Here is a 19,487-nt window from a genome sequence, read left to right as displayed (position 1 = left end):
TTAATAAGACCTGTGATTAACATCACTTTCAGTCTTTCACTTTTTGTTTTGCAAAACAAATGATCTCAGTCAGGTATGGTTTTTGAAACCATGGTGTTTCAAATTCAAAATTCATGTTTGAGGTGTGAATAATTTACATTTACATTAGTCAAAAACCACCATTCTAAAACATTAATTGATTCCACACATAACAAAAAAGGCCTAGTCTTTTTTAGGGTTTTGGCCATAAACTGAGCAACTCTATAGGAGAAAGTGATAACACTGAGCCACTGCATACACATCTGACAGGGTGCAAAGTTTTAGTTTATAGGATGAGAGTGGGCCTAGAGCAAAGAGAGAGAATAGCATGTGGTGTTGGTGGTATGAAGTGTCACTAAGAGGACAGGAAACAAGAATCAGGCTGACAGAATAATCCTGTCACCCATCACACACATGGCTAATAAGCAAGACAATGTCACATCAACCGTTCACTCTCACATACAGTACAGAGCCTATTATATACACATCATTTTCCCCCACCCACAACACCGTGCTCATTACATGTTTGAAGACAGCAAAGTCAAATGGATTTCTCTCTCTGATATGATTAATGCATTTCTGCATGTTCTCGCCTCTAACGAGAGTCAACATCTGCCTCATATGGATGATGATGCCACTGTATAACAGGTTGGTACTAGTCAGCACATAATGAGAAGTGATCAGAGACCACCAGCCTCTCAGGAGGCACCTTGCTTCAGCATGCTTGTCATAGCCTTTCTTTTTGTCCAGCCATAGTCCCTTCCCACACGTTATTATTACAGCTCTTCGAATCGGACACAATAGGCAGAATGCTGCGAATCGTGTCCTATTTGCTCACGTCTTTATTTGTCTTTATCTCACTCTTATTTTAGAAAACTCGCCACACAGGGTGACTTAAATGACTTGCTAAGCCTTCTCGCCAGTTGTCAGCGCGGTTCAGAACTTGGCATCGGGCTGATCTTTGAGCTTGCGCGATGAGCCAGAGCCTCTGTGCTGGTGTGATACAGCATGCTTGTAGAATTGACAGGGAAAGGCGATATGCAAGCCCAAGGCATGACAGATAGGACTCAAAGTGAATAGATGGTGCGCCAGTCATGTAACCTGTCCCTGGGTGCAAACCTTTGTCCAGCTGAGATTTCCCACAAGCCTGAGGGTAAAAATAATACACATACATACAGTATGCACACTTTTCTAGGCCTCGTATCTGGATTACTGAGTTGTCGGGATTTCATTGTTTAGGATTTCTTTGAAGCTCAATAGGTCAGTAAGCGCAAACCAGCTCAATATTCAGCAGCCATTACTCCACTCACATAATCCTTCAGAAATTTTTCTGAAATGCTGATTAGGTGCTAATGAAACATGCAATTCAGAATTGTGAGATATAAACTTACAAGTGCAAGAAAAAAAGTCTGAATTGTGAGATAAAAAGTCACAGTTGCGAATTATAAAGTCAGAATTGTGTGATATAAACTTACAATTGCAAGCTATTAAGTCAGAATTGTGAGATATGAACTCGAAATTCTGTGAACATAAGTCTTTTTTTCTCCTCAGAACTGGACTTTATAACTTACAATTGCAAGTTTATATCTCACAATTCTGAGGAAAAAAAGCGAGAGATCAAAAAGAATTGTGAGATACAAACTCGCAATTGCGAGAAAAGAAAAGAAAAAAACTCGCAATTCTGACTTCTGAATTAGGAGAAAAAAATCAGAATTGCGAGTTTATATGACGCAGTTCTGAGAAAAAAAGTCAAAATTGCAATATGTAAACTTGCAATTGCAAGAAAAAAGTCAGAATTGTGTCTCAATAATCTTTTTTATTTTTTGTTCACTGGCAGAAACGGGCTTCCATACTGTTTTATTGGTTAAATTAAAAGCTATTCATAAAAAATCAATTTTAATGGTTTCATTCATTTTTAAAAATCAAAAGCATGATTGATTAAATGATTTTATTAAAAAAATATATATTTATTTATTTACTTTTTTTTTCCAGAAACACTGTGTTGTGTATTTACGTTTTTCTGGTCAGTGAATCCTGGTAATTAATTACCCTGGTAAACATTCCTTAAAAAATAATGTTTTAATAATAGTTTTATTAGTAGTAATACTATCATTACATTAAGTAATATATTTCTGTCACAGTTTCTTCAAGTTAAACTGCACTTTTATTTTGACTGGTTGCTGTGAAGCCTTTAAAGGGGTCATGACATGGATTTTTTATTATTTTAATAGGTTCCTTGAGGTTTATTTATAATGTTTATAAAGTTTTTTGCACAAAAAACAAATAAATAATGGTAAATTTTAAGGGTCAGGTCCTTTAATGCTTGTCAGTAATTAGACACTGTTATGATTGGCTAACATCATTGCATAGGAAACAGTATCAGTGCCCCCTCACTATTGCATGAGAGTATTTCAGTTAAAGCAGTATGAAATAATTTACTTACAGTTTGTGATGCAGCTGCAGTCAGATCTAGTACTGCTTAATTTTTCACCAAATAGGTTAGTTTCTTTGTGAACTCTCCATGACACTTTGCCTCGTTTCCAAAACAAAACACTCTGAACAATCTTCTAACACAATACGGAGTGCCGTTAAAAATAAACTATCCACTTGTTCCTTACGCTGGGATTCTTCTGATATCTGTACAAAGACGTGAACGAGCTCTTTAAACTAAGCACGTCAAAGCGCACATTCATTCGCTCCATTTGTCCTGTTGACAACAGACTCAAGCGTGTGGACCGTGTCAGAAAGCAAACACGCATCTGTATACTGTATCCAGTGTAGATAAGATAGCGGTAGTGACTGTAATTTTAACTTGCTTTTGATTTGCTTGCTCTGGAGACAGTGTTTATTCAAACAACTGCACCCGGGTGACATCACCTGGCACCTTGGATCTAAACGAGCCATTTTCTGAGGGTTAATACATAAATACTTTTTATTGATGATGAGGACATTTTAAGTTAGAAAACTTGCAGGCTGTATTAAGCACACAAAGACCTCTTCTGTCAAAAGATCAAAGGAAATTTGGTTTCTCATGTCACCGCCCATTAACCCTTTAACTGTAACTCCTATTTTTGAACACAGACACATAAAAATGCACTATCCAGACTTAAATTTTTATAATTCATAAATGAAAACATTTTATAATATGATTTTAATATACATTTTCCGTGTAATACAATGTCTGATTTTAAAATCCCTTTCAAAGGATGAATTTTGAGATTTAAATTTTTGAACTGATATATAATTTCTTGTGATTTCTAATACGTGATCGGGAAAAAGGCAACGAAGAAAGTCTTTTGTGACAAAGGTCAGAACTCATTTTATGATGTAGATTTTTTTAAGTTGACATATGTTAAACTATTACTTTTACATAATTTGTATCACAAAAATATGGTAAAATATCTATTTAGGAGTCTTAGACCTCCAACGATGTATAGTTTGTCATGATTAGATTAGGATTTATTTGTAATATGGTAAAGTAAACGTCTCACAGAGGGGACGGTGACAGTTAAAGGATTAATGTTTCTGTTTGTATGAGATACGATAGTTTTTCTCGAAAGAAACGGTAAAATTCTCATGAAGTGACTCTAGAGATAATGTTTATGTCTTCAAGTACTTGACTATTGAGGAGGCAGAGGCTGAAAATGCTGCATCACACGTGCTTCAGTATGTGTGTAGTAAACAGACCCGTGTGTCTGCGCCATTCATTCACACAGAGACATGCAGAACATGCGGGATTCATATTTAAATAGTCTTCTTGCTGCTTGATATTCACGGACACTAGTTCATATTGCATTTTGATGTAAGTGTACTGACCTACTTTTGGCTTATTCATCCAAAATTTATCAAATTCCGTGACAGTCCAGGTTGCACAGTAAATTCCATTTTTATGACCGGATTCCAGGAATCTGTCCGCGTTTTCCACATTGTGGAAATCATAGGGGCCTATTACTGTCACTTTTGATCAAATGAATGTGCTCTTGCTTTATAAAAATATTATCTGTTTTTTAAGTGTTAATGGTTTGTGACATCTGAACAGTGTATGCCAACCAAAATATTTCCAATCGAAGCCACAGCAGAATTGATCGTGTGTCTGAGTGATTAATATTATAGTGTTATTAATTTAACAGCAATTTAAAAATACTGTTGTGTGTTTGAATATTTTTAAGATGTAATTTAAATGTAATTTTAAAAATCACATTGGTCTTGTCACCAGTTGCATTGCTGATCATAGTTTTCCCAATTGATACATGGAGACTTTTTAACAAAAGCAGGAACATGCAATTATCTCTCACAATCCAGTCCTGATATTATAATCATTTTCACTGATTTTATGTGTTTGAAGAACTAAATTATTCAGAGAGATATTAAAAGATCTGGCATATGTCATATTATCTTGAGTGTGATGTGAATTGGTACAAAGAGAGACAATTAGAAATGCGTTGGAAACACAGGAAATGAGGTGTGTCCTGCAGTTATATATGGCTCAAACAATCTGCCATGTGACTGGGCTTGAGGTGTTCTTAATGGTCGGTGGTCATATTAAGGTAATTAGAGTGGCTAAGTGTTTAACCCCCTTGGGTTTTTTCTTTTTATGCTACAGCGCTGAACGTGCTATTTCATTAAGAACATTTGCTACTCATGACAAAACCTGTGTTCATTAGATGTTTCACATGGTTTCACAATAAATACAAGATCGTCCAGCAGCACACCCACGCATTTCCAAGGAAACGGCGCAATAAAGAACAAGGAACATTCAGCTCTGATCTGAGACAAGGTCCTTTAAAAAATACCAGTCAGCAAAAGGGTCTAAGAAACAAGGAATATACCTTGAAGCACAGGGAAGTCCTAAGTCATTAAAAACAAGAGAAAATATGAAACAAAATGTGTTCATCCATCAAATCTGAGTGTCCAAGTAAGAAGGACTACAGCAAAGGGGGCCACCAAGAGGCCCGAGGCAGCTGTATAGAGTTATGGACCTCCATAACTGAAATGAAAGAAAGTGTGCATGAGACAACAATAGCTCACACCCTCTGTAAATCTGGCTTGTGTGATGGGGAAAATCTCATATCATGACTGGAGTTCATCCAAAGGTATGTGAGAGATTCTATTTCGGGGAACATTCGATGGTGAGACCAAAATGGAGGTCTGAGAAGTCCTGCGGCAGAGACCTCTCGACAAAAATAAAATTGGTGATAAAAATGTATTTTATGAGAAAAACATGCTGCATTGTCATTCACTGGGCCCATAAAGTATCTGAACACTTAGGCCAGCTTTAAAAATTTATGAATGTCAGTGAGTTCAATTAAAAAAAAACTGTGTATCTAACGGTCCATCTATCCATCTCTATACATTTTATAAAAACAAAATTTAGTACAAACACATTTTAACCAAAACATTTTACAAAATGATGCTTGTTCGGATTTAAATGCTAAAAACACATTTTAATTACAACATTATAAATAATATTGTGTATGTACTGTGTTTTGTATTTGGAAACAGTTTACTAAAACCTTGCCATCAGCTGGTTAAAAACTGAAAAATACTTAAAGGGATAGTTCACCCAAAAATGAAAATTCTGTCATTAATTACTCACCCTCATGTCTTTCCAAACCCATAAGGCTTTCTTTCAGTGCACTGTGCTACCCTTGCGAAAATGCGTTGAAGACTGACACGGAAGAGAAGAAACTGTTGAATAAAATCATTGTTTTTGTATTCTTTTGTTTGTGCAAAATAAAGGTTGAACCACTGATGTCACATGGACTATTTTAATGATGTCCTTACTACCTTTCTGGGTCTTGAATGTGTCAGTTGTGTTGCTGTCTATTCAGGGTCAGAAAGCTATTGGATTTCATTAAAAATGAATTAATTTTCATTTTTGGGGGAACTTTCCCTTTGAAATGAAAGTAGACCTGAGAAAATATATAGCATTTATTTGCTAAAATATATCTTCTGAGTGTACTTTTTGGGGCAACTGTAAGAACCTTGTCGACTTTAAAGACAATTCATCTTGCTACAGGACTGCAATCCATAATTCAAGTCACAGTTGAATGGTTTAAAACCAAAGAAAAATCAATGTCATGCTGCAGCTCGGAAAAACCCGGACCTCAGTCCAACTGAGCATTTGTGGAATGACCAAAAAAAGTCAATTTCAAATAGTTCCTGTCCAACAATTGAGCAATTGTGCCAAGTACAATGAGCAAATATGCCAATATCAAGTGTGGCAGTCATAATTACACTGACCAAAATTATAAACGCAACACTTTTGTTTTTGCCCCCATTTTTCATGAGCTGAACTCAAAGATCTAAGACTTTTTCTATGTACACAAAAGGCCTATTTCTCTCAAATATTGTTCACAAATCTGTCTAAATTTGTGTTAGTTACCCCTTCTCCTTTGCTGAGATAATTCATCCACCTCACAGGTGTGGCATATCAAGATGCTGATTAGACAGCATGATTATTGCACAGGACCTTAGGTTGGCCACAATAAAAGGCCACTCTAAAAGGCCACTCTAAAATGTGCAGTTTTATCACACAGCACAATGCCACAGATGTCGCAAATTTTAAGGGAGCATGCAATTGGTGTGCTGACTGCAGGAATGTCCACAAGAGCTGTTGCCCGTGAATTGAATGTTCAGACAATTTGGCAGTACATCCAACCGGCCAACCACAGACCATGTGTAACTACACCAGCCCAGGACCTCCACATTCAGCATCTTTACCTCCAAGATTGTCTGGGACCAGCCACCCAGACAGCTGCGACAATCGGTTTACATAATCAAAGAATTTCTGCACAAACTGTCAGAAACCATCTCAGAGAAGCTCATCTGCATGCTTGTCGTCCTCATCGGGGTCTCGACCTGACTGCAGTTCATCATAACTGACTTGAGTGGGCAAATGCTCACATTCGATGGCGTCTGGCACTTCAAATCCTGGTTTTCACTGTACAGGGCAGACGGCAGACAGTGTGTATGGCGTCGTGTGGGTGAGTGGTTTGCTGATGTCAACGTTGTGGATCGAGTGGTACATGGTAGCGGTGGGGTTATGGTATGGGCAGGAGTATGTTGTGGACAACGAACACAGGTGCATTTTATTGATGCCATTTTGAATGCACAGAGATACCATGACAAGATCCTGAGGCCCATTGTTGTGCCATTCATCCACGACCATCACCTCATGTTGCAGCATGATAATGCACGGCCCCATATAGCAAGGATCTGTACACAGTTCCTGGTTTTCGGACCCCCCCCCAGACCCCCCAATACAGTAAAACTGCACATTTTAGAGCCTTTTATTGTGGCCAGCCTTAAGGCACACCTGTGCAATAATCATGCTGTCTAATCAGCATCTTGATATGCCACACCTGTGAGGTGGATGAATTATCTCAGCAAAGGAGAAGGGGTAACTAACACAAATTTAGACAGATTTGTGAACAATATTTGAGAGAAATAGGCCTTTTGTGTACATAGAAAAAGTCTTAGATCTTTGAGTTCAGCTCATGAAAAATGGGGGCAAAAACAGAAGTGTTGCGTTTATAATTTTGGTCAGTGTACTTAAATCATCATTGTTCCAGTGGATTGGACTGTTATTTGAATACATACTGTAGCTATTGATAACACATTGACATTGTTTTTAATGATCTCATCTATTGCTTTTAATGTAGACCACCACATATTTTAAGCTCCACCTGGTTCCTTCATCATTTGGTAAAAAATGATTCTGCACATTTGTGGTGAAAACAAATGTATTTTTAAGAATATGTCTGCATAGATGTGCATGCGGGTTTTACAAAGTGTATGTGTGCATGTTATTAGTGGAGCTGCAGGGTTTTTTGGGGGGGTTTGTTTTTGCCTTCCTTAGGTTTTTTGTAGCCAACTCGGCCTCGCTCAAACCGGCATTGTGGAGCGATGTGAGGGGAAAGCTTAACAGGGGGAGCTGCTGTCTGCTGTGTGTTTCACATACCAAATAATCTGCCTGGAGTCAAAGATAAAAGAGACTTTCCAAACCCTCACGTATATGTATGTATCTGGGTAAAAACACAACAGCAATCCTCTACCCTCATCTCAAACACTTTAGCTTCGCTCTTTATGTTTTTACACCTAAATAATCTAAAATAACAATGCTGCCATAGTGTAGTGAGGAGTGTGACGACAGTGCGGTTGTACTGAAATAAGTAGGATAAACACCCAACTTACAAATAGGGAATATTTTAATTCAAAATTTATGTTTTACTTTATTACGTTAAAATAGTTTTTTTTTTTTTTTAATAAAATACTTTCTACAGTATGTAATTATAATTTTTATGTATACTTTCTATATAATTATCAGGGTTCAGCCTGTCAGCCTGACGGGTGCTACAGCAAACAAAAGTACAAAATCGCTCATAACTCCTAAACCGTCAGTCGCAGACTCAAGTATCTTTGGAATCCTTGGCTCATGGCGGACAAAAGCCACCTCATATAAGTTTTTGGGTATTTTGCATTTTTTGGTATTTTGCATTTTTGAAAAAACCTGCTTTTGCGAACTAGTCCTAGGCTTTTCACCCTATCGGAACCAAACTATTGCAGAAAGATTATCTGTAGAGTGAATATTAATAAATATCAAAAAGCAGTTGAACTATCGACTCAAAGAGTCGCAAAGAGATGCCAAAACATTTCATATTTTCAAATATGAAAATTGGTGTGCACGGTCTTGGTCCAAAGTGCCACAAGTGTCTATAAGGACATTTGTGTATCTCAAAATACATGGCCGCCTGTTAGACAAGGTTAACGGAGGCCGATTGGAACAAAACTTGGTGGGCCTGTCGAATCAAATTGTTTGTTAAATAATTGAGAAGATGTCAAAAATCTACTTTTGTGAACTAGTCCTCTGGAAAAAAACAACAACAAAAAAAAAACACTACAGTGTAATTCTCTGGACTCTCTAGGTCAATAATTATCAAAAAAATGTTGAAATTTACCCTTTGGGAGGCTATAACGGGGTCGTTTAGAAAAGGGGCCTGTCCAAATGAACCCAAAATTCTATAAATCGTAAAGAAAACCTCAAAACTTCACGAAACCTGCTGAGCACATGAGACAGTTGATTCTAAAGAAGCATGGAGAGTTTTAAGGAGATCGGACCACAGCTGGCGCTGTAACAGTTAAAAAGGACTCAAAAACTCTGTATTTCTATGGTAAATTTCCTGGATTTGCCAAAAATGCTTTTTTGAACCAGTGATTTAGGTGGGTACAGCCTTGCTAAATAATATGTAATGTCTTTTTCCTTATATGCTTAAAGAAGAAGTCCACTTCCAGAACAACAATTCACAAATAATTTACTCACACTCTTGTCATCCAAGATGTTCATGTCTTTCTGTCTTCAGTCGTGAAGAAGATATGGTTTTTGAGGAAAACATTTCAGGATTTTTCTCCATATAATGGACTTCGTTAGTGCCCCGATTTTGAACTTCCAAAATGTAGTTTAAATGCAGCTTCAAAGGGCTCTAAACAATCCCGGCTGAGGAAGAATGGTCTTATCTAGTGAAACAATTGGCCTTTTTTTATTTATTTTTTTATTTTTATACTTTTTAAGGAGAAAAGCTTGCACAGGCTTTGGGACAAAAAGGTACAACAATGTCCTCCTCTCAAGTTGTAGGAGAAAATAAGATGGAGTTTTTCGCAATACTTTACACAGACGATAAACTTAGACGTGATTCGTAGTACTGATGGGAAGTTCGGATCATTTGTCATTTTATTCATTGCGTTTCTTTTAGCAAAATATAATTAAAATGTAAAAATGAACAAATCGTTCAAGAAGGACCCTGCACTAATTCGTAGCATCGTGGACGCGCATCCCAGAACCTGTGCTACATGAGTAAATTGTTGTTCTGGAAGTGGAGTTCTCCTTTAAAAGTGTTTGAACTCCGGTAATCGCTGCTCACAGCTATATTTAATGTTTATGACTGTTATAGCGCCACTTGTGGTTTAATTGGAGGAGTTCGCAGAAGTTTTTTTTAAAAATAATGTCAAATATTTAAAAAACGATTTGATTGACAGCAGCCGTCCTAGAGACAAAGTTGTTTAGAATGAGGAGATCGATCATTACAAGACAATTAGAAGACTAAATACGTATGGTTCTTTTGGGTTTCATTTTAAAAAAATGGTTACTGACAACTCAGCACTGTCAACATTAGTACTGCATTCTTGACTGTAGACTTCTTTGTACTAATTGTTCTTGGCTATATTGCTTTCCCCTGTCATCATCTCTCTCCAATTATCATCGGTCAAGGGTCTACAGATTAAAAATAGCCTTTTTGGCTAATTCTGGCACATTTACAGTGTTAAACAAATAAACTAACCAAACTAATTGTATGATGGTAAGATATAGTGTATGCGTAGATTGTATGAACATTTTCTATCATTTGAGGTCATTTACCATAGAAATACTGTGTTTTTGAAGCCTTTTTAACTGTTATACCACCACCTGTGGTCCGCCTTCAAAACATTGCATGCTTGTTTAGAATCACCTGTCGCAGATACTCACCTAATTTCGTGAAGTTATGAGTTTTAGTTTAGACTTTGTAGGCTTTTGGGTATATTTGGACAGGCCCCCTTTTTAAATGACCCTATTATAGCTTCCCAAAGGGTAAATTTCAACATTTTCTTGGTAATTATTAACCTAGAGAGTCCAGAGATTTGTACTGCAGTGTTTTTTTTCCAGATTAAGCAAAAAAACAAAACAAAACAAAAAAACCTAGGACTATTTTGCAAAAGTAGGTTTTTTTTTTTTTTTTTTTTTTTTTTTTTTTTACATCTTCTCACTCATTTGACAGATGATTTGATTGACAGCAGTGGTTCTAAAGACAAATTTTTTCAGAATGAGGATTTCCCTCATACTGTATGATATGAATATTGTGTGTATGTATAAAAAAGGCACAATATACAATCGTTTACACCTCTGAAAATGTGATATTGCCCCAGTGGCTGGTTTATTTCAAATTTCTTACTGACCTTTAGGGCCATGAGTCAAACAGGCCCACAGAGTTTTACTCAGATCGATGATAATTGTTGATATTCATTCTTCTGAGAATTTTTCTGGCTTGCTTCCGATCAGGCGAAAAACCTAAGACTAGTTCGCAAAAGTAGCTTTTATCCAAAAATACAAAATACGTGAAAATTTCACCAGATGATCGGATCCGAGACATGTTTTTGTCTGGTTTAAGCCTAAAGTATTACCTATAACATAACGTTTATAATATAAACCGAAGATGTTACAACTCTCCCAACATCAAAAAAGCAACTGCTTTAGTTGTGAGGTACAGTAAATGTGATCCTACCTGTGATCCCGCTGAAATAGAATCAAATGCATTCATATTAGCTTTGATTTCATTAAATAATTTAGGGGTTGTAATCATAGAGAACCCGTGCTGGAAGCCATTTTACAACCACATATATTCCCAGCAAGACCTGTGTAATAAATGGCACAGTGGGGAAAAAAACTGCTTTGCTGACATGGCATTATAGAAAATGGTTAAGAATGCATGTTTTCGCTGAGGCTTTAGCTCCTTATCTTAAGCTCACACTGAGCACTGATGTGCAATATGTTACCGTTGATAGCAAAGAACTACTGCTCTCAGTCAGATCATTTGTAAAACTCAAATTATCTTTCGGCATGGGTGAATTTTCTCTTTGTGAAGGTGTATCTCTTGAATTAATATTTAATGGATAAACGACTAACCTGAATTGGGGAAAAGCCAATCAGGAAGGTCTATAATACCAGGAGAGACCTATTTGCTTTTCTGTTGGCTGTTGGTTAATTTAACCACAAGGGATGAAGCTGGAAACCAGCGCTGTAGCTTTTAGGCATAGATTGTGCTGTTATAAAAACATTTGGATGAACAAAGTACTAGATCACCAAGCAGAAACAGAAGCACACTGACGTTTTCTACACAAATCCTCTTCTCTTGTCTTCCCTTGTGAAGCTGGAGAAATATTGCCAGATCTGATTATGTGGTCATGACAGCCCGGAGGGAGTTGTTAAGTCAACCAATCAAAATAACTTTTGATGAGTGAGGATGCGACTGAGTATGTTGAAGAGAGAGAAGGAGAGAGAGAGAGATCAGAAGCAGCGAGCGGCGGTGGGAAGCGGAGGGGGTGGGTATGACATTGAACTGATCATCTGCCATTTATCAAGTAACCAGGGACTCAATATAAGTTTTCCTCTCTCGACAGAGTGGAAAGATGAATTGTGTAGGCCAGGCCAGACTCACTGGTACTGAATAATAAACACTGCCTCAGGTAACCTAGCCGGCCCTCCTGCTGAGAGCACCAGCGCCTTGAGCAGAGTGACCAGGGGTCTTTTGTTTGAATAACTCATGCCCTTCTGCCATCTGATTTCACCCTATCTTCAGATCACTCTTTCTTAACCAACTTATTCCTTGCTTTCGGTTTCTCTCTCTGACATACTTACAGCATAAGAAAGCGACCGGAGCTCCAACATGAAGTTCTGAATCTTGGGGTTCGATAAATGAAAATACTGCAACTTCCAGTTGAAGAACAGGATGCTTTTGTGCTATTTGGCTAATGGATTCAGACCTTTCAGGGGCTTTTGGAACAGCAAACAATCTTATTGTTTGCAATCTGAAACCCAAGACTTTTATCATTACAAACGTCACACAATCATGCACTTTTAAAGTTAAATATAATATGTCCTCCAAAGAAAAAGTACGTTAGTCAGTTTGTTGTTGTCTTGCTTTACAACGTTTCTGTTCTCTAATCATAACTGCTCTATTTTTCCCGACTGCCATTTTCCGTGATTGTTCCTTATTATAGCTTCCATCGTCTGCTTCTCCAGTTGGCACAAGGCAAACCTGTGCACTAGACTTTGTTTTCTCCATTTGGTGCTATTTAAAAAGTTCACCCAAAAATGAAAATTCTGTCATCATTTACTTTTTAAATTCTGCTTCTCACAGAAATCTACCGCATGGCTTCAAATGACTTGGAAGAGAGTGCACAAGGAATATGAACCGCTTTCATAACACTTCGAATACTGTTTGAAGCTTGAAAGCTTTGTAATGGCGTGGAAAACAACATTTCGTCTTTTGTATTCTGAACAACAAGAGGGTGAGTAAATGATGACAGAATTTTCATTATTTTGGGTGAACTTTGGTGGAAGATTGGGAAAGTTCACTAAGTATTTGCCCTTAGTTCTGTGGGAAGATGTGTCCGAACCAATCGGCCAGTCCTCAATTTAATCCAGTTTTACAACAATCTGATTTGGTTTTGCGCTGACATTGAAGAATGCCTCAGCCTGGTCAAGAGAACTAACCTAAGCTTTATGTCATTCACAGAGTCTGGCCTTCTTATCAACTGCTACTTCTGCTGCACTGAAATAACTGTTTATGAGTTGGCAAAGCTATTTTTAGACCACTGTAAGTCTTTGGAGCCCAAACAGTTAATCAAGGCTTAAACTTACAGGATGTACTTAGAAACGAATCGATAGAACATGCTGGTGAGTTTTCGTTGCGCAGCATTCACGTTAAGCTCTCCATCCAAAAAAAACAATTTCTTTTCCCTGTTTTTCCTGGCTTTGTTGGATATCACCGCAAAGCTGCCTGGCTTGTTTCGAAAAAGGTGGTAGCTTTGTATTCCCCGTGCGGCTTTCTTGGCTCGGTGTCCCACATTTTCAGGTGCTTTAAATGATTGGAAAGTGACCGTGGCTGTTTCATTGAGAAGCGAGGCATTGGTCCAACCATCTCAATATAGAAAAACAAATTGTTGCAGAAAACTGCTTCTCAATAACCTCTGAATTAGCTTCAGCGAGGGACTGAACTTCCTCTGAATAACCATTGACAGTCTGCTTATGACCAACCAGTAGCTTCATTCAAACACCATTTATTATATTCTGTTCTATAATAAAGCTGTTCTTCCCATCATTCCTAATGAACTGGCTCTGCATAGCCTTTTGCAAGCCAATGCATGGCAGATTTTACAAATCAGAGGGGTAACAACGCAGGTATGTTCTCATATGATCACAGTTTATGCCACTGCTTTAACAGTAGTGCCTGTGTGAATGCAAATGCTGACCTTCTTACCAAAACCTGATTAAAGTGTCACATAATGAATGCACTCCTAAATTTACACCGATTGAGTTGCATTTTACATCAAACGAGTCATCATGTTCCAGATGCAGTGTTCAGGCCCTTACAGATTTATCAAACGGAGGGAATATAGACATTCATACCATAGGCAAATGACAAGGTTACGGTTGCCAGAGCATTCAATCACAGCCCCGAAAATAAAACCCTGATGCTATTTTTCTTCATCCCTCAAATGTAAATAAAACGCATCCATCACTATTCTGACAGCCATCAGTGGATAACTAACGGCCAGCATGATAATTTGCCAGGCAATCCCACACTGAGACTGGTGGGGTGGATTTAAGTTGGGATTTGCAGCTGGTGGTTTGCCGGCTAAGTGTTTGGTTTCATTACACTTCAGAGTGCAACTCCAAGTGAGGCACTGAAGAGGGAATTTTTTGTAAAACACTTCACATATTTTCAAAAGCTTCAGAAGTTTTCTCCCAGAGCCTGATTTAGACTTACTATCAATCTAGCCTAGACATACTGATGATAATGCTGTACCATATAGGATTTACACTGGACAACGTAAGGGAATATTATCAGCACTTTCTCATCATGATAGTTGCCTTATTTGTATAGCGCCTTTCACAATACATATTGTTGCAAAGCAACTTTACAGCAAAGTTTTTACAATATATTTAGTAGTAGCTTAGTGGTGACTGTGTCAAGTTGCCATACATATGGCAGAGATGTATGGTAAAGATCAATTAATGATGTAATCAAGCAGACAAAGAACACTATAAATTAGTAGCAAATTTCGGTAGTATGTTGTACAGTGGGTTGGCATCATCTGAAGTCCTCTGCGGGGTTGGCATCAATTCTTTTTTCCCCACAAAGAGTCTAAACGCACCCGTATATCGAGTGAAATCTGTGCTGAGAAACTCCTTCAGCAGCTACGGTGTCGACATGTTTACAAACAAGTTTACAATCATTTGTAAGCTCTTTCAGTAGCTGTCGTCTACTAAAATCCTCAAAAGCATCAGGACTAAGTTTTAGCCCTAGGAAGTTTTATTTGACCGCAGGCATCTCATTTTTCTTTTATCCTCTTCTTATCGCTAGGAAAGAAGTGAAGACTTAAATTGCTTCTCTTGTTGCCCTTTGACTAAAAATTACAACCAAAAGCTGCAAAACATGGCAATGTATCTGTATCTTATTTTATTTTATTTTATTTTACTTTATTAGTGTATTTTGAGTGGTCTTGCGGTAAAAATAGCATAGCTCAGTGGCAGTAGCTCACAGAGTGCAACCGTTCTATGTAATCAGAATAATGGCGCCCCCATAGTCCAAAATATGTATAAAACGAAGTGGATTTGTAAAATAACGTAAATCTTTCATAGGTTTTCCACTACATATTTCAGTAAGAGCCATCATTTATGTTATATTAAGCTATACAAGTCTTAATAACTATTCCCTTTAAAGATGCAGTGTGTAAATTTTAGTGGCAAGTAGCAGTGAAATTGCTCATTCTGAGGTAATAAAAACATAACGGTTCATTATGTAAGTTCTTTATACACCTCTGAAAACATGTATATCATATTGCTTTCTGTCAATATTACACACTGCATCTTTAAAGGAGAAGTTCACTTCCAGAACAAAAATTTACAGATAATGTACTCACCCCCTTGTCATCCAAGATGTTCTTGTCCTTTCATTAGCCGTAAAGAAATGGTGTTTTTTGAGGGAAACATTTCAAGATTTTTCTCCATAATGCAGTTTAAATGTGGCTTCAAACAATCCCAAATGCTGTTGTAAATGATCCAAGCCGAGGAAAAAGGGTCTTATCTTTAAGACCTTAAGGGGCTGTCATGCCCTGATGGTTAGGGAGTTGGGCTTGTAACCCAAAGGTCGCTGAAAAAGGTCACACCAGCAGGAATTGAAGGTGGGGATTGTGAATGAACAGCACTCTTTCCACCTTCAATACCATGACTGAAGTGCCTTTGAGCAAGGCACTGAACCCCCAATTGCTCCCCGGGTGCTGGAGCAATGGCTGCCCACTGCTCCGGGTGTGTGTTCACAGTGTATGTGCGTGTGTGTTCACTTCTCACTGCTGTGTATGTGCACTCATGATGGGTTAAATGCGGAGGACCAATTTCAAGTATGGCTCTCAAATGCTCATCTTGTCTTGCTCTCCCTGAACTCTGTGTAAACTGCATTTTGGAAGTTCAAAATCGGGGCACCATATCAGTCCATTATATGGAGAAAAATCCTGAAATGTTTCCCTCAAAAAACATAATTTCTTTAAGGCTGAAGATAGAAAGACTTGAACATCTTGGATGACAAGGGGGTGAGTACATTATCTGTCAATTTTTGTTCTGGAAGTGGACTTCTCCTTTAAAGGAGAAGTGTGTAATTATCTGAATCATTCATTCAACCGATTTGTTCAAAAACGTATTCTTTCAGGAATGAAGCAGAAGTGACTGGTTAAATCCGAAAATGGATAATCTGAGTACTTTGAATACTTATTTCTTAATAAGTACTTTGCAACCATTGAAAAAAATGTTATATAGTATAAAAGTGTGTAGTATGATTGTAATCTGGACATCATGTCACCTACCAGCGTCATGTACATCTCTTCACTGCCATTCACAAATTCTCTCCCAAGGCCTCATAGGATATTAAAGTGTCTGTTGGATGTGCACTGGATGTACACAGCTACTTTTTACGTACTGTTTTATGAACAATGTGAATTTTTACCTGTTTTATGAACAATGTGACTTTTGTTTTGTTTTGTTTTTCTCCCCCCCGTTGAAAAAGCCAGCATATGCTGGTTCGGAAGCATGGCTGCTGCTTTGAGCTGGTTTAAGGTGGTCCATGGCTAGTCACGTACGGGTCCTAAGATGGTCCTAAGCAATTAGCTCCTGCTCAGGACCAGTTTAGGACGAGCACATGACCAGATTACACCAGCTCATGACCTGCTAAACATACCAAACAAGCATATGCTGCTTTTTTTTTAACAGGGTAATGTGTTGAACGGAATATTTGGATGCAGGTATCTGTATGAGCAAATCTTTGAATCATTCATTAAACTGATTCCTTCAAAAACACAGATTGCTTATTTAAAAAAGCAAATTGATGTCTGATGGTTGAAGGGATAGTTCACCCAAAAATGAAAGTTCTGTCATTAATTACTCTTTGGAGTAATGGAGAACAATGTAACTACCACATTTATGCGTCATGGTACTTTTGTGAACATAGTTGCATTATTGACTGTGAAGGGTCAGGTGCCTCGTGGATTTAATCAGAAATATCCTAATTTGTGTTGCGAAGATGAATGAAGGTCTTAGGAGTTTGGAACGACATGAGGGTGAGTAATTAATGACAGAAGTTTCAGTTTTGGGTGAACTTTCCCTTTAATGTTAGCGTAGAAACAACTGTTGTGCCTAAATATTAGTAAATATTTAAACATCCAAACACTTACCGTACACTTTTAGTTTCCTTTAAAAACAAGGTGATATCAAAATTGACCAATTTTTATAATAGACATCTCTTGTGTTATTGTACACGCCTCATCAGTGCAAGTTATTATGCAGAAGACACATTTTCTGCTATAGATTCTGTTTCTGTTGCAAATGCTTTCATGTTTTCTTCGAAAGTACATAATTTAAAGTCATATACTCCAAAATAAAAAGTTTAAACACTGTTAATAATATAAACAAACCCAACAATGACCTGTGAGTGTCTGTGGTGTTGTTATTGAATGCCTCGGAAAATGGTGCGCAAATGTCATTAGGCAAATTCAGGATGTAATTCTCACCCACAGATTAGCGCAAGAAGGAAGCGAAACTGAGGAAGGTGGGAATAGAGAGAAAGGATGAATAAGCCGGAAAGCTTGCTTGTACCACCCCCTCACACTCCCACAGCCTCATCATCTTGCTCGAGGCTATTCCCCATCCTTTAGTAATATTAGCAGGTTTACAGAGAAAGAACCGAGGACTTTCTTAGCACTCCTTCATCTCAATGGGAAATCTCTGAGGGACCAATCAACTCTTCAGTAATCCCACAGTTTGATATCAGAGGCTCCTGCTATGAACGAGTCGATCATTCAATCGTATGTCCCTACAGTCAAAGCTTCTGCATGATGTAAATACTGGTTTCTGCTCAAGAAATATCCTCTGTTGACCCCAAAGTGTGATTTTGTTCTGATGACAATTATATACTAATGCTTAACTGATACATGTTTAAAAGTTGTATGACTTGGTTTCTTGGCACATTAAGATGAGGATAGAACCGTTTCTGTTTACTCGGGTGACTCAGGAGATTTTTTTGTATATAGTAAGTGTAATTAATAAAGTCTTTGGCATTAGTTGCTTGTTTCTGTGTGTCCCTGTTGAAAACCAGATGGGATGTTGAAGCCTTGCAACTACTGCCTACTCCCTGTAATTTATTGATTATACTGGATGTTTTGTCTTTAATAAAACAAAGGCTGTGGCATGTGTTACTTTAAGTGCTAGGGTTAATGCTAAAGAAATGAAGGGTGCAAGTGGCAAATGCTTAGTTTACAGCTGGGATTTGGCCTGAAATGCTCTCGAAGCTCATAGTCGTCACAACTCGACTACATAATTCCACAACAGAATCAAGATTATTGTTGCTTAGTGCTCTCTGTTCCTTTGCTCAAAAGGGGAGATATCAAAGAGACCTGGGTTCAAGCTCTAATAGCTGTTTTGATAATGTAGGGTTCACAGGAAAAGGGCTTTGTTGAGCAAAATCCCACAGTGATGATATGAGAGATCATTTCAGAGAAAATGGTAGACTCAGTGCTGAGGTTCATATGGAAGACAGATGAATGTTAGCGACAAACAACTAACAGGGTTTCAATATACACTATACTGCCGAAAGTATTCGCTCACCTGACTTGACTCTCATATGAACTTAAGTAACATCCCATTCCTAATCCATAGGGTTCAATATGACGTCGGTCCACCCTTTGCAGCTATAACAGCTTCAACTCTTCTGGGAAGGCTGTCCACAAGGTTTAGTAGTGTGTTTATGGGAATTTTTGACCATTCTTCCAGAAGCGCATTTGTGAGGTCACACACTGATGTTGGACGAGAAGGCCTGGCTCTCAGTCTCCGCTCTAATTCATCCCAAAGGTGTTCTATCGGGTTGAGGTCAGGACTCTGTGCAGGCCAGACAAGTTCATCCACACCAGACTCTGTCATCCATGTCTTTATGGACCTTGCTTTGTGCACTGGTGGAGAGTCATGTTGGAAGAGGAAGGGGCCAGCTCCAAACTGTTCCCACAAAGTTGGGAGCATGGAATTGTCCAAAATGTTTTGGTATGCTGAAGCATTCAGAGTTCCTTTCACTGGAACTAAGGGGCCAAGCCCAGCTCCTGAAAAACAACCCCAC

Source organism: Labeo rohita, chromosome 12 (assembly GCF_022985175.1).
Source record: "Labeo rohita strain BAU-BD-2019 chromosome 12, IGBB_LRoh.1.0, whole genome shotgun sequence".
NCBI lineage: Eukaryota > Metazoa > Chordata > Actinopteri > Cypriniformes > Cyprinidae > Labeo > Labeo rohita.
This window is presented reverse-complemented; position numbering follows the sequence as displayed.